This window comes from Symphalangus syndactylus, chromosome 22, assembly GCF_028878055.3.
Source record: "Symphalangus syndactylus isolate Jambi chromosome 22, NHGRI_mSymSyn1-v2.1_pri, whole genome shotgun sequence".
NCBI lineage: Eukaryota > Metazoa > Chordata > Mammalia > Primates > Hylobatidae > Symphalangus > Symphalangus syndactylus.
In genome coordinates, this window is record NC_072444.2 from 48979626 (window position 1) to 48992976 (window position 13351).

At 45.8% G+C, this 13351-nt stretch overlaps 1 protein-coding gene across 9 annotated transcripts in view; it reads right to left on the reverse strand.

Moving 5' to 3' along the window:
* LOC134735598 (uncharacterized) overlaps window positions 1-13351 on the reverse strand; it is a 357585-nt gene that overhangs the window by 229180 nt on the left and 115054 nt on the right. For 3 of the 9 annotated variants that reach the window (XR_010118839.1, XR_010118842.1, XR_010118845.1), the window contains exon 3: window positions 2202-2397. The exons of the other annotated variants lie outside the window; for them this stretch is intronic. The gene's annotated coding sequence lies outside the window, so the exon portion shown is untranslated. The remainder of the gene's footprint in view (window positions 1-2201; window positions 2398-13351) is intronic. 9 annotated transcript variants of the gene reach the window in all.

Below are 13351 nucleotides of genomic sequence, written 5' to 3' on the forward strand. Positions count from 1 at the left end.
CAGAGGAATGTCATCTCTACAGGTCTCAGCAAGGCCGCCATCTGTTTTGTGTGTCTCCTCCATCCCCCCTCCCTGCCTTTATATTTAAATCCCAACTTCAGACTGAGGAGTAAAAGACAGTTTGGAGATCAAACAGCACAAGTCCTGTGAACTGCCAACATAAAATGACAACAAAAAGGTTTGAATGACTCTAAAAATATCTCCCAATATTTTAGAAACTGTATTGAGTCCAGACGCTGTTCTGGACCTCTGGGAGGGGGTAAAACCCTTGACATTCAGTGTTTTTGATAGACAAAGGCAATGAGAAGTGGGTTGTTGAGGATTAAACGGGCCTGAGGCATCCTGCTAATTTGTCCTTCCATAACACTTCTTTTAGCTGCTGTTTTCATTGCTCTGCTGCCAAATAATCACATTCTTTTTCAGAGGTCTGGGATTTACAATTATGGTATGATCCATCTCTATCACCCAGAGTTGTTGCTAGGGTGATGTGGTTGTTGCTATGGTCCTAATGCCACAGGACATAAGAAATCCCAGATGGAAAAGACTCATCATTCAACAGCAGGTCGACAACATTTATTGAGCATGCACCAAGTGGAAACAATGAGGAACCTTGGGAAGGCAGAGATGAATGAGACCTCAAAACCACCTTTAATTTGCTCTTAGACCACTAGAGGAGACACACAATTAGACTTGTTGAATGAATTAATAGACAATAGAGTTATAGATTTCTTGTTTGGCAGAGGCCTTAAAAAGATTTTATTTCATGTTAGGGACCCAGTGAATATGTTTCAAGTGAGAGGCAAGAAACGTATATATCATTTCAACACCCATACAAACTAAGTGAAGCTATTCCTACCACACATCATCCCCCAACACCCAATCTTGGAGTTTACTTAGAGGCAATTTCCACTACACCTGTGTTTTCACCCATTAAGGCTCTCTCTCCCTTCTGGCATCAGCTGTGAAACTATTAACCAAAGCCACAAGAAAGCAATTTCAGGAAGGGAAAGCCTCATAAAATTTGAAAAATTAAAGCGGTCCTGAATGTTGCATTGAGGAAATTGCCACAGGCAATCCCATTCTGTCAACAGAATGTTCCACTTGGTTGCAACCAAGACACCAGTGAAATGTTTTGACACATGGCACGGTAGAGAAAAGGGAGAATGAGGCACTCAGAGAATCAGGTTGCCCCAGATCACCCAGCATTCATTCTAATATTTAGTAAACTTCTGCCAGACTAGAAAGAGATAAAAAGATGTAGTCCCTGTCTTCGAGCAGTTTACAATCTAGCCGAAGAGGTAGGTTTGCATACAGATCTTCATAACAGAGGGGAAAATGAAGCAATTCCTCTAAGAAGTGCCACTGAATACCAGAAAAAGAGGTGAGACCTGCTTCCACTTCAAGAAGATCTGAAATGCGATAGCAGCCCTTCTGAATAAAGGAAATCCAAATAAAGTCATCCAAAAAGTGCCATGGAAGGAGACTCATCTCAGGGGGAGAGGCTCTGAGCTCCAGAGCCCAGATTTGCCCTTCTATGGTTAACTTCTCCTTGGACCTGGGGATGGGGGTCTGAAGGCTTTTACTAATCAGACCCAAGGGTAATGTGAAATCTTTCTCTCAGGTGCCATTGCACAGCTGAGGCAAGGCTAGAATATTCAGACAAGATCACATCAATTGTCAAAGGTTAAAGAAGAACTTTGAAAATTGATACCCCAATTTATCAAGCATGATGACCTCATCTTTCACTTGTAGCCCTCCTTTCCCTAGAGGGGCTTCCCTTTCCTGGACCTGCCTTGTATCTTTGTAGTGGCCACCATGTCAGCATCACCAAAGATGCTGTGAGCCCATGCCAGGACACTCCTCTCCTTCAAATCTGAATACAAGAGGAGATGCTTTTAGAGAGGGGAGTTTCCTGCCTATAAATTCGGTTCTGATTTCTTCTCCAAGAAGCCACCTTGGAGGACCTCAAAACAAGCACCCCCTCAGAAGAATTCCTATGTGCCCACAGGGTCACAGTTCGCAGCAACCTGCACACAACACAATAGCCAGCCTCGGCACATGGATCTATAGACATGCAGAGCTGGAGGTGAGCAGGTGCAGGCAAAGATGTTCAGTTTTCTTCAACATCTGTGCTGGAAGCAGGAGACTGTCTTTCAGTGCCACTAATTCAAACTACAAAGAAAGATGTACTGCCATTTTACCTTCTTCAAATGTGAAAAAGTAGCAAATCTTAGCTCCTCTCCTTCCAATCCAATTCAGAGTCTCCTCTCTGGCTTTCTGAACCTCCAACGGCTTCCTCTTCTGTCCATCCACCACGTCTACTCAGGACCCAGCCACTCCCAAATGCCTTTTCCATCTTCAGCCAGGCTGATCTCAGAAATAATTATTCATCAGCACCTGTAAAGAGTCAGATGCAGTCCTCAACATGGAGGAAACCAAGTCCAGTGAGACTTGGCTGCTGCCTTCAGAGAGCTTACCACCAGCGAGGGAGCCATGCGGGCAAGCCAGGGATGACCGCAAACACCAGAAGCACAAGACACACAGGCTCAGTAACCCTATGTGCAGGTGAGTAGGGATTGGATTGTCAAAAAGGAGGTGAGTGGTGTCCAAGTAAGAGGGGTGGTCTATGAAAAGTCACACCAAAACACAGCATGGCTCATTCACAAAGCCACAGACCATGCAGTGTAGCAGGAGCACGAGGGCTAGAAAAAGATGAAGTGACACTGTCAAGACAAAGCCAGCTCAGGAAGGATCTGGTGAGCCACACCAAGGAAGTTCATCTTCATTCTGAAGACAATAAAACCCCATAAGTGGTTTAAGCAAAGGGAGATTTGCATTTCCAGAGAGCACCCTGGTGGCTCTGGGGAGGCTGGCAGAGGAGAGTAACACAGCCAGCCTGGACTGTCGCCAGGAAGCTGCTGAGGCCAGTAGGATGGCAGTGAGCCCGACATCAGAAAGAGGAGGCTGTATCTGAGCAGTATCTAGGAAAGAAATGTGCAGCACTTGGTGGCTAACTGAAGCTCGGGTGTGAAGGAAGGCAAGCACATGCAGGCTCATTCCTTCCTTTGCCCCTTTGCCCAGGCAGTTTTCCAGCCTGAAATGCCCCCCAGCCCTTTCCTCATCCACTCTGGCCTGAAACCACTCTCACCTGCCCCCAGGAAGTCATCCCTAACAGCCTCCACCCACACTGTTCTTTCCTTTCTCCCCTACCCGCTGTTAGGTCCACCCAGCTGAAAGCTGAGCAAGGCTGTGCTGCTGCTGCACTTTTCCATTGCTCCCTCTGCCTACCGGATGCAGCTCCCTGTGGGTAGACCGGGTCTCCCAGCCCATGTTGCTTCCCATGCATCTTCCACCTCTCTCAGTGTCATCTCATCCTCATTTGCATATGCAAGTGCCACACAGTAGTCTCAGTAGATGCAATAATAGCTGGCTATCAAGCCATCATCTTTTGAGAGCCAGGTATGTACCAGGCATCACTCTTTTTATCTATCTATGTATCTATCCATCTACCACTATGTCTATATTTTTTACGTATACTCTTTTTTTTTTTTTTTTTTTTTTTGAGACAGTCTTGCTCTGTTGCCCAGGCTGGAGTGCAGTGGCATGATCTCAGCTCACTGCAAGCTCCGCCTCCAGGTTCATGCCATTCTCCTGCCTCAGCCTCCTGAGTAGCTGGGACTACAGGCGCCTGCCACCACGCCTGGCTAATTTTTTTGTATTTTCAGTAGAGATAGGGTTTCACCATGTTCGCCAGGATGGTCTCAATCTCCTGACCTCATGATCCGCCCGTCTTGGCCTCCCAAAGTGCTGGGATTATAGGCGTGAGCCACCACGCCTGGCCTTTTTACATATATTCTTATACGTAAAATAGTAGTATAAATATACTACTATATAAAAATAGTAGTATATTTTTACGTATATTCCTGTCCTTCTAGTCCTAACAACAACCCTTCAGGGTAGGAAGAATTATTTGCTTTCCAGAACCAGAACCAAGTGTTAGAGTGTTTAATCGGAAATTGAGAAGGGCCTGAGATGGTATCCTGCTTTGTAGGCTAACAAGTTAACCTGCCACCATTTTATATACATATAGTGACAGAAGACACAAGACACCTGGATCAGAGACAAAGATCATGTATTACTCACAGCAAAAGCAGCAGCTGGAGCAGTTGCTAGCATCAGTTTTTCTAAAACCCCAACCTCTACAAGGTGACATGATGAGGTCCGATGGCGCCTGCACGTCACAGGACAGGAACCCCAAAATGACAAAACCCTGATCTTAGATAGGGCTACTGGTAACTTCCATTCTCCATAAGAGAGAGAGATCTGTTTTTAAAATTGGAATGTAAGCAAATCCCTCCAGGGAGGGGAGTGGGAGTTACCTATCCTGGAAGGTCTCCAGAGAAGGAGGCATTGCTAAAGCTTTATTATCTCTGGTTTCTATGGCTGTGTATTATTCAAAATGCTTGAACAGACAGTCTGAGAAATGTAGGAACACAAATACTGAGCCATGATGTGCTGTTCCCCCTGCTTGTCTCCAGACAGCCCATGATGGTTCCTTGGTTTATAGCTCCTTGTTCTAGGACCCATGTCACTCTCCCCAAGGGCAGGCTCTGCGGAATCACAGCCAATTAGTAATGACTGCCACCTAACTACCACAGGCTATGAACGATGCCAGATGCTTTACAAACTATCTCTAATCACTGTAGCAACCCAGTAAGGTGGGTATTATCACTCCCACCTTAAACACGAGGAAGTTATGACTTGCAGGTGAGTGTCTTACTCATTACTACATGGTGGAAGCAAGATTCTTTGCCAGGGCGATCTGACTACAAACCCCATGCTTTTCTTTACTCTTAAAGCCTTGAGAGTCTCCTTGGGTCCCTCAAGAGGTCAGGCTCCTCTTTGCCTCAGTGGAAGGAGTCGAGTAGCTGCCTTGCTTACTATTAATTTAAAAAGCCATTACTTAACCAGACCCTTCCTAGCAAGATGGCCTTTTAAGAATGGCAATTAAGAGTCTATATTTTATAAGCAGATCCAATTTAACTTAGAGCAGGACAAGATAAAGGGTACAAGCTCATTAACTAAAAATGCCATGCCACCTTTGCTACAAAAAGGAGTTTTTAAAAAAATCCAAGTGCCTTAAGAAAATTAAAACAACATCCAGGCAGCTTCCTACATGCATACAAAACACAACCATAACATTACGGCTGCAAATGCCAAAGCTCAGTACAATAATGTCATTGCCTTTCCAGGCGCCAAGCAGGTGGGGATGGGGCAAAAAACAGCAGTTGGTGGAGCAGGGGCCCCGCAGAACTGCAACCACAACCTGCCCTGTTTGCACCACGCCTGTCCCAGCCAACTCCTGTCACCAGCCCACGAGAACCCTGGGCCACAGTCAAACTGGCTTGCAAAGAAAAGCCTAGGAATACTTGTTTTACGATTATTGCTTTTAAATCCCTACCACCCAACTCGCATTTCTTTTTCTTGGGGTCAAAACCATTAGTGGCACCTGCTGGGCATTTCATTAAGGCTTATTTGAAGACATTAGACATCTGCCAGGTTGGAAGACAGAGCTGCCTGTGTAAAAGAGGGCAATAGCCACACACCAGCCATGGAGGTTCAGCTCAGTCCATGGGACTGTCGTCGTGAGAACCAACCATTTTTGGCTGCTGCTCTGGTTCCAGTTTGAACCAGAAGTATGTCATCCGTATTGTTCCACCATGAACCCAATCCCCTTGAGGACCTATTTGCAAGGAGGCTTAATTGAATGGAGGTAGATGGGACACTGGATTCCGGCGATGATTTGTGATGAGGCTGCCAGTCTGCACACACCATGACTGATGAAGTGCGCAGCAACAACAGGCACCTTGCAAGGCCCTGCTCTTTCCCCAAGAAGCAGCTCCTTCATCTCTCCTCCTTGCCTCACTATTAAAAATGGCGGAAAAGGTGGGAAAAGGTGGAATTATTGCAAAGTAGTCTGTATAAGTGAAGCATCTATGAACTTGCTCCATACACAGCATTGACCGTGGATCCAGGCCCATTCTAGAATGAAGTTTCAATGACACTGAAATAAAACACATGGTTCTCTTGTAATAACGTGGCATTGTGTAGACATAACCTAAATTTGAAAACCTCTTAAAATAGAAACCTTGATTCCATCTGTCCCTTAAAAAAGAAAAACTCATAATTGCTTATAACCATGTTCATTTACCATTTTCTCAAATGCTGAACAGCTGGTGAGGGGCAGAGGCCGGAAGAGCAGGAGGAGACACGGGTAATTAATAAAAGTCGTTATCCTGCCTTGATTTCAAATGTTATCAGTGCTTAAAATGTCAAAACTACGTTCCCACATTCCTCAAATGACTCGCCCGTAATGTGTCATAACTGAATCCAGCCCACGTATTCACCCCTGGAGGATTCTAAAGAATGAGCAAGCTAACCCTGACTACAGTACATCTTTTGAAGGACTTTTGAAGGCTTTGACTCAAGGAGAACCATTTGCAGAGAGAATTCAATTGACGGAGAAGAATATATGCCAATATTTATGTCTTAAAATTCAAATTGAACTTCTTTTCAAGACAAGGAATCAAAGCAGCAGGAAGTTGGAACCTGGTAATACATCTGTTTCTGCAGGGAAATGTCATTGGTTGCACCTAAAGATGCGTGTGTCTTTATAGAGCTGGTATATCTCTTGGGAAGGATTCCAATAGACATATTCACAGGTACACTTCAGCTGTAGAGTGTCTTGTAGCACACTGAGGATAATTTGCCTTACTGAGGCAGTCTCCTGTCCAAGACAGTTTCTCAGAGCCGGGTGTGAAGACCATAAGTCCGGATTACCTGTGATGTTTGTAGGCCCCGCACACTCACTCCTGACCCTCATGCTTGCAGAATCAGAGTCCCCAGGTGGTCACGGGCTGCATGCCAGCCACCCCTCAGCTGATTCTGATGCAGAGTCAGGTCTGGCACGAACACAATCAGGGCTGCTGCCTCCCTGGCCACTCGCACTGGGCGCCTGCAACAGTGAGGTAGGTCCCTCCTGTCCAGCTAGCTCTCTGCAACCATGGCTGGAGGTAGTATTTAGTCCACAATTTCATGAGGGCAATAAAACCATTTGTTGAAAATGAATGAACACATACCACCTGGAAGGAGGAGAATCTTGGAGACTGAAATTCACCATTATGATAGGACACCCTGGAAATGACCATCCCCAGGGTCCCTGGGTCACCTGCTGGTTCTTCCTCTTCAGAGAATAGTGAAGGGTTCTCTGATAAATCATGGGCTCAGTTCTCATAGCCCTCAGGTTCTGCTGGGATGCTTCCCACCCAACCTCTTCCCATGCCAGCCTGCACAGTCAGAACCTATATATGAAAAATCTTCAGCCTCTTCTTCTGTAATTCCCAGACTTCACTTAGGTAGATGGCATAGGAGAAATCATAGTAATAATTGACTTTTGGGGAGAGTCAGACCCCATGCAAGGGTTTTGCATGCACATCTTGCTTAATGTGCACACCTCCCCCATAAAGAACCGGTACAACAACTATTTTGTAATGAACAAATGGAGGCACAGAAAGGTTAAGAAACTTCCCCAAGGACACACAGCTGGCCAGTGCTAATATAACAAAGTAGTTTACTTAGCACAAGCTTGTTCAACCTGTGGACTGCTGGCCCCATGCGGCCCAGGACAGCTTTGAAGCCGCCCAACACAAATTCATAAACTTTCGTAAAACATTGCAAGGTTTTTTTGCTATTTTTTTAGCTCATCAGCTATCATTAGTGTTAGTGTATTTTATGTGTGGCTCAAGACAATTGTTCTTCTTCCAATGTGGCCCAGGGAATCCAAAAGTTCAGAGAAACCCCCTCACTTAGCACATGCGTTGGTAGTCAATGTGTCTAAGGTCCAAGGATGTTGGATATTTTACAGAACTGCTCTAAGCCTTATCTTCCTCACCTAAGAAAGGGAAATGATACTAATAGAATTGTCATGGAGCTAGATGAGTGTAATGGTTAATTTTAGGTGTCAACTTGACTAGGTAAAGGGATGCCAGAATAGATGGTAAAACATTTCTCGGTGTGTCTGCGAGGCTGTTTCCAGAAGAGATGAGCATTTGCATCAGGGGACTAAGCAAAGCAAAGCCACCCTCCCCGGCATGGGTAGGCATCATCCAGTCCTTGGAGGACCCAGATAGAGCAAGAAGGTGGAGGAAGGGCAACGGTGTTTCCTCTGCTTGAACTGGGCCATCCATCTTCTCCTGCCCTTGGACACTGGAGCTCCTGGTACTCAGTCAGGCCTTTGGCCTGAGACTGAATTATACCATGATCTTTCCTGGCCCTCCAGCTTGCAGATAGCATATTGTGAAACTTCTCAGCCTTCATAATCGCATGAGCCAATTCCCATAACAAATCTCCTTTTATATCAGTATCTATATTTATGCTATTGTTTCTGTTTTCTCTGGAAACCCTAACTAATATAATGAGTTAATTTGTAAAATGCTCAGAGCATTACCAGTGCCTCATAAGCACTCAATAAATGCTGCTGTTCCTGATTTTGTATAGTTCCTAAGAAGGTTCCTTCCCTCTGGTGCTCTGTGTCTGTGCAAATAACCCACCCTGGCAAGATGCAGTATCCCTCCCCATGTGTGCTCTGGGCCCCTGTACCAACTTCCAGCCTAATGGCTCTGAAGCTCCCTGGTCAGTGACCACTGACAAAGAGTCTTTGCTGAACCAAACTTCAGTCAGGCTCTCAGCCTTCTCCTAGGTCCATATGTGCACCTCCTTGTAAAAATCCAGCTTCAGCAGGAACCCTGCCAAGTCAGTTTTTTGGTTTTTTTTTTTTTTTTTTTTTTTTTTTTGAGGCAGAATTTCGCTCTGTCGCCCAGGCTGGAGTGCAGTGGCGTCATCTCGGCTCACTGCAAGTTCCGCCTCCCATGTTCACACCATTCTCCTGCCTCAGCCTCCTGAATTGCTGGGACTACAGGCGCCCGCCACCATGCCCGGCTAATTTTTTTTGTATTTTTAGTAGAGACAGGGTTTCACCATGTTAGCCAGGATGGTCTCGATCTCCTGACCTCATGATCTGCTCGTCTCGGCCTCCCAAAGTGCTGGGATTACAGGCATGAGCCACCGCGCCTGGCCCCAAGTCAGTTTTGTAAGACTCCCCCCACCCTCAATACCTGATCACCCTCCATATCTGATCAGGTTCTTCATCCTCCACCATCCTCCAGGTGATGTCTGGTCACCCTGGCCTGTCTTCAGCAAGGATCCTCTTAGGTCCCTTTAGCCAGAATCCCCCTTACCCTTGAGGTTTCCTCTTAGCAATTTTCCATCCACTTTCTCTCAACTTGCTCCTTGGCTATAAACCTCATGTGTGCGTGCTATATTTGGAGTCGAGCCCAGTCTCTCTTCCCTGTGGCAAAATCCCATTGCGGTGGTCCCTTTACCTATTGTGATATCTTGAATAAAGTCTTCTTTACTGTGCTTTAACAAGTGTTGTCGGCCAGGCGCAGTGGCTTACGCCTGTAATCCCAGCATTTTGGGAGGCTGAGGCGGGCAGATTACCTGAGGTCAGGAGTTCAAGACCAGCCTGGTCAACATGGTGAAACCCTGTCTCTACTTTAAAAAATACAAAAATTAGCCAGGCATGGTAACACGTGTGTGCCTGTAATCCCAGCTACTCAGGAGGCTGAGGCAGGAGAATTGCTTGAGCCCAGGAGACAGAGGTTGCACTGAGCCGAGATTGTGCCACTGCACTCCAGCCTGGGGGACAGAGCGAGACTCTGTCTCAAAAACAAACAAACAAACAAAAAATGTTGTTGAATAATTTTTTCCTTAACACCATCTTCCACCTTCTTCTCCTTTGAGCTACATTTTTCCCACCCAAGAACAGCAAAAAGGGGATGCCCTGGCTGTGTGACAGGAAGAGTGCCTTCTTGGTGACAGCCTTAGCCAAGAACAGATTTTCCTCCATTGCACAGAAATGTGGCTGTTGTGGCACTTCCTCTCTACCACTATTAACCATCCTGCCAACCCCACCCCGCCCCACCCCACCCCACCACAGCAGTTTAGCCTCCACATCCATCAGTGTGTCCTCAGCCCCCACCAGCCTAGTCTGCACTTGCTGAAAGAAAAACTTCAGCATCTAAACTACTTACAAAAACTGAACTTGCCTTCCCTGTGTCATGGGCGTGTGGGGTGCAGCTGGGCTGCAGGGAAGACAGAAGCCAGGCCCTACTTCACTCACATGGGATGGCCTCTCTTCTGTTAATCTTATCATTTCTTCCTGCCCAGACCAGGTTCCTTCCCCTCCATGAAGCCTTTATGTGCACTCCAGCCTACACCAACTCTCCCTTCTCTCTTTTCTCTGAAATGACCCAGAAATCCCATTACTAGGCATATACCCAAAGGAATATAAATTGTTCTACCATAAAAACACATGTGCACATATGACATTGCGGCACTATTCACAATAACAAAGACGTGGAATCAACCTAGATGCCCATCAATAGTAGACTGGATAAAGAAAATGTGGAATACTACCCAGCCATAAAAGACAACAAGGTCACATCCTTTGCATCAACATGGATGGATCCAGACATCTTTGTCCTAAGCGAACTAACATAGGAGCAGAAACAAAACACCACATGTTCTCACTTATAACTGAGAGCTAAACACTGAGTACAGATGGATACAAAGAAGGGAACAATAGACACCAGGGCCTGCTTGAGGGTGGCTGGGTGAAAGGAGGATGAGGGTCGAAAAACTAACCTACCAGGCACCATGCTTATTACCTGGGTGACTAAATAATCTGTACATCAAACCCCTGCAACATGTAATTTACCCATGTAATGAACCTGCATCTGTACCCTTGAAACTAAAATAAAAGTATATTAAAAAAAAAAAAAAAAACAGGCTTTGGGCAAGATTTGGCCCACAGGCCAAGTTTGTCAACATCTGAGTTTTAAAAACAAAAAAGAAGCAAATTTCAGATCAGTATGTACAAGTTGAAGAACAAGGTTCCCCTATCTATTTAAAAACAAAATAACATAAATCTGTATATGTTCACTATTACGTATATACATGCTTTTTAAAGTCTGAAAGGATTACAAAGAAAACAATAATGAAATGATCAGGCCACCTTTAAATAGCATGAGAAATTTTGACAACTGTCTTTTTTTGAGCATGACCTCTATTCCCCTTCAACCGTCATTTAGATAGCAACTCTAATACATAATTTTTCTAAAGAAATTAAGTAAGTGTGTTCAGCCCCCCCCCAAGGAACAATTGGCAGGCAACCAAATCCCAGGCCTCTCTCCCAGCATCAGAACGCCCAAGCCAGCCAAGACAGGGGCCAAAGGCAACCACAGTCTGCTGGAGCAGGGACTTTGATACCTGGTCTTTGCTCTTCAAGATCCAAAAGCCAGAAAGAGGAATTTTTTCAAAACAGCAATTCATTTGAAGTATTAATTAAAATGCAAATTACTCCAAGATGGCTTGGCTTTCAAATGCTTGCTCTGTAGTTTTCATGAATATAAAGCATATGACAGGCTTCTGTTTCGAACAATCTGCATAGTTGCTCACAGTTGAAAAACTGCTTGACTTGAACGTAACTGAGGGGGGCGATAAGTGCCAAGCAAGGCAGTAACACCTTTAGCAAGAGCTGTTCCCCTTCTGGAGGACAAAGGAGAAAAGGGTTGGGGAACAGCCCCTTCTGCCAAGACTCAGCCTCCAGCAGGGTCCTTTGAGTGGGGTGGAGCCTGCCACCCTCCAGGAAGGGGAGCCAGTTACCAGGGCGCACCACACAGCCCTTTACAATGCATCAGCTGGCTCATGGGCCTTTCCTTCTTGAATCAGGGAAGGGAGAGAAGCAGTGAACAGACATGAAGCTCATAAGGGATGTTTCTGGCTTTGTGTGTGTGTGCTTTTGTTTATTTGGGTTTTTTTATTTTTGTACAGACAGTCTCGCTATGTTGCCCAGGCTGGTCTCAAACTCCTGGCCTCACATGATCCTCCTGCCTTGGCCTCCCAAAATGCTGGAGTTACAGGCATGAGCCACCACTCCTGGCCATCTGAGGGTTTTTGAACCAATCACTTTGCCCCCAGTTTGACAATGGATGTTTTCTGTTCTCAAAGTCCATCTTGGGCCACCCCTCCCTGCAGAGAGCTGTGTGTCTGCTCCCATGTGAACCCCAGGTTTCCTGTCTCCTCCCTCTCTGATGTCCCCACCTCTGATTTCAAACTCCTCTTCCCTGCATTGTTCAAAGAACTCCTACCCTCCCCAGCTACCTCCTACTTCTGCACTTGCCCAAACAAGACCCACCCAATGGAAGACAGTTTACCAACCCTCCTCTATCACTAACCATGCCTCACCCTCAATTCCCACCCCAAACAGCTATCAAGGCATCTCTTGCAAACACAAATTCAGGGGAAAGGAGTCATGACCACCTTACTCCATCTTTCCTTCAGAAAGTCCAAGGAGATAGGAGAGGAGGCATGAGAATGACACAGCCCTCTCTTCTTTAGACCTTGCTTCCTGCAGACACTTCTGCTTTGGCAAATAATCAAAGGCTCAGATGGCCCCTAAGAGCTGCCTGCAGATCTTTGAGGGGCTGTCTTGTGCCAGAGAAGACAGAGGACGGACCAGGCATCCACAGGGGGCTGTGCCCCACACCATTGCAAGGTATTGGAAGGGGGTCCCCATGACCGTACATCATGGCCCTATCTCAGGCAAAGGTTGAATTGGATGAACCTCCAGCTTCTCCCACAAAAGGCCTATGGACTCTACATTCTCACAGCTCAGTCTTCAGAGGGGAGAGAACATCTGAATGCTGGCCACGTGAAAGTGTACCTAATTGCTCCCACAAGCTCAGGTTACCTCCTGCCCTGGCTGCTCACTCTGTCTTACTAAGCAGGCACTCGCTGGTCCAGGTTTAATGAGTAAAACATTTCACATTAGCAGCATTCGTTTGTTTGAAAGCAAAAGCAATTTGTTCTTTTAAATAGGTTAAGCCCACCTTGACAGTGTTGTGTATATTCTTATTTTGTTTGGCCAATGTTTTGTTCAAAGAAATGCAAAGGAGAACTCTGGTCCTGCCTTTTTGGGGGATCATGATCAGTTCTGAATTAGAAAAATGTTAAATAAATAGATTTTCCCACACTCTGAAAAATGTCATAGTGTGGTTGTGTTTGTTTATTACATAAATAAACTTAGTTGATTTCACCCATTTGACACAATGCTAGACTTAGCTAAACCCAAGCTCTCTGGGCCACGCTGCCCTCAGCACATGCCAAGTGCATGCCAAGACCCACTAGAACATTCTTTCCACTAAGGCTATCTACCCCTAGCTGTTTAGTT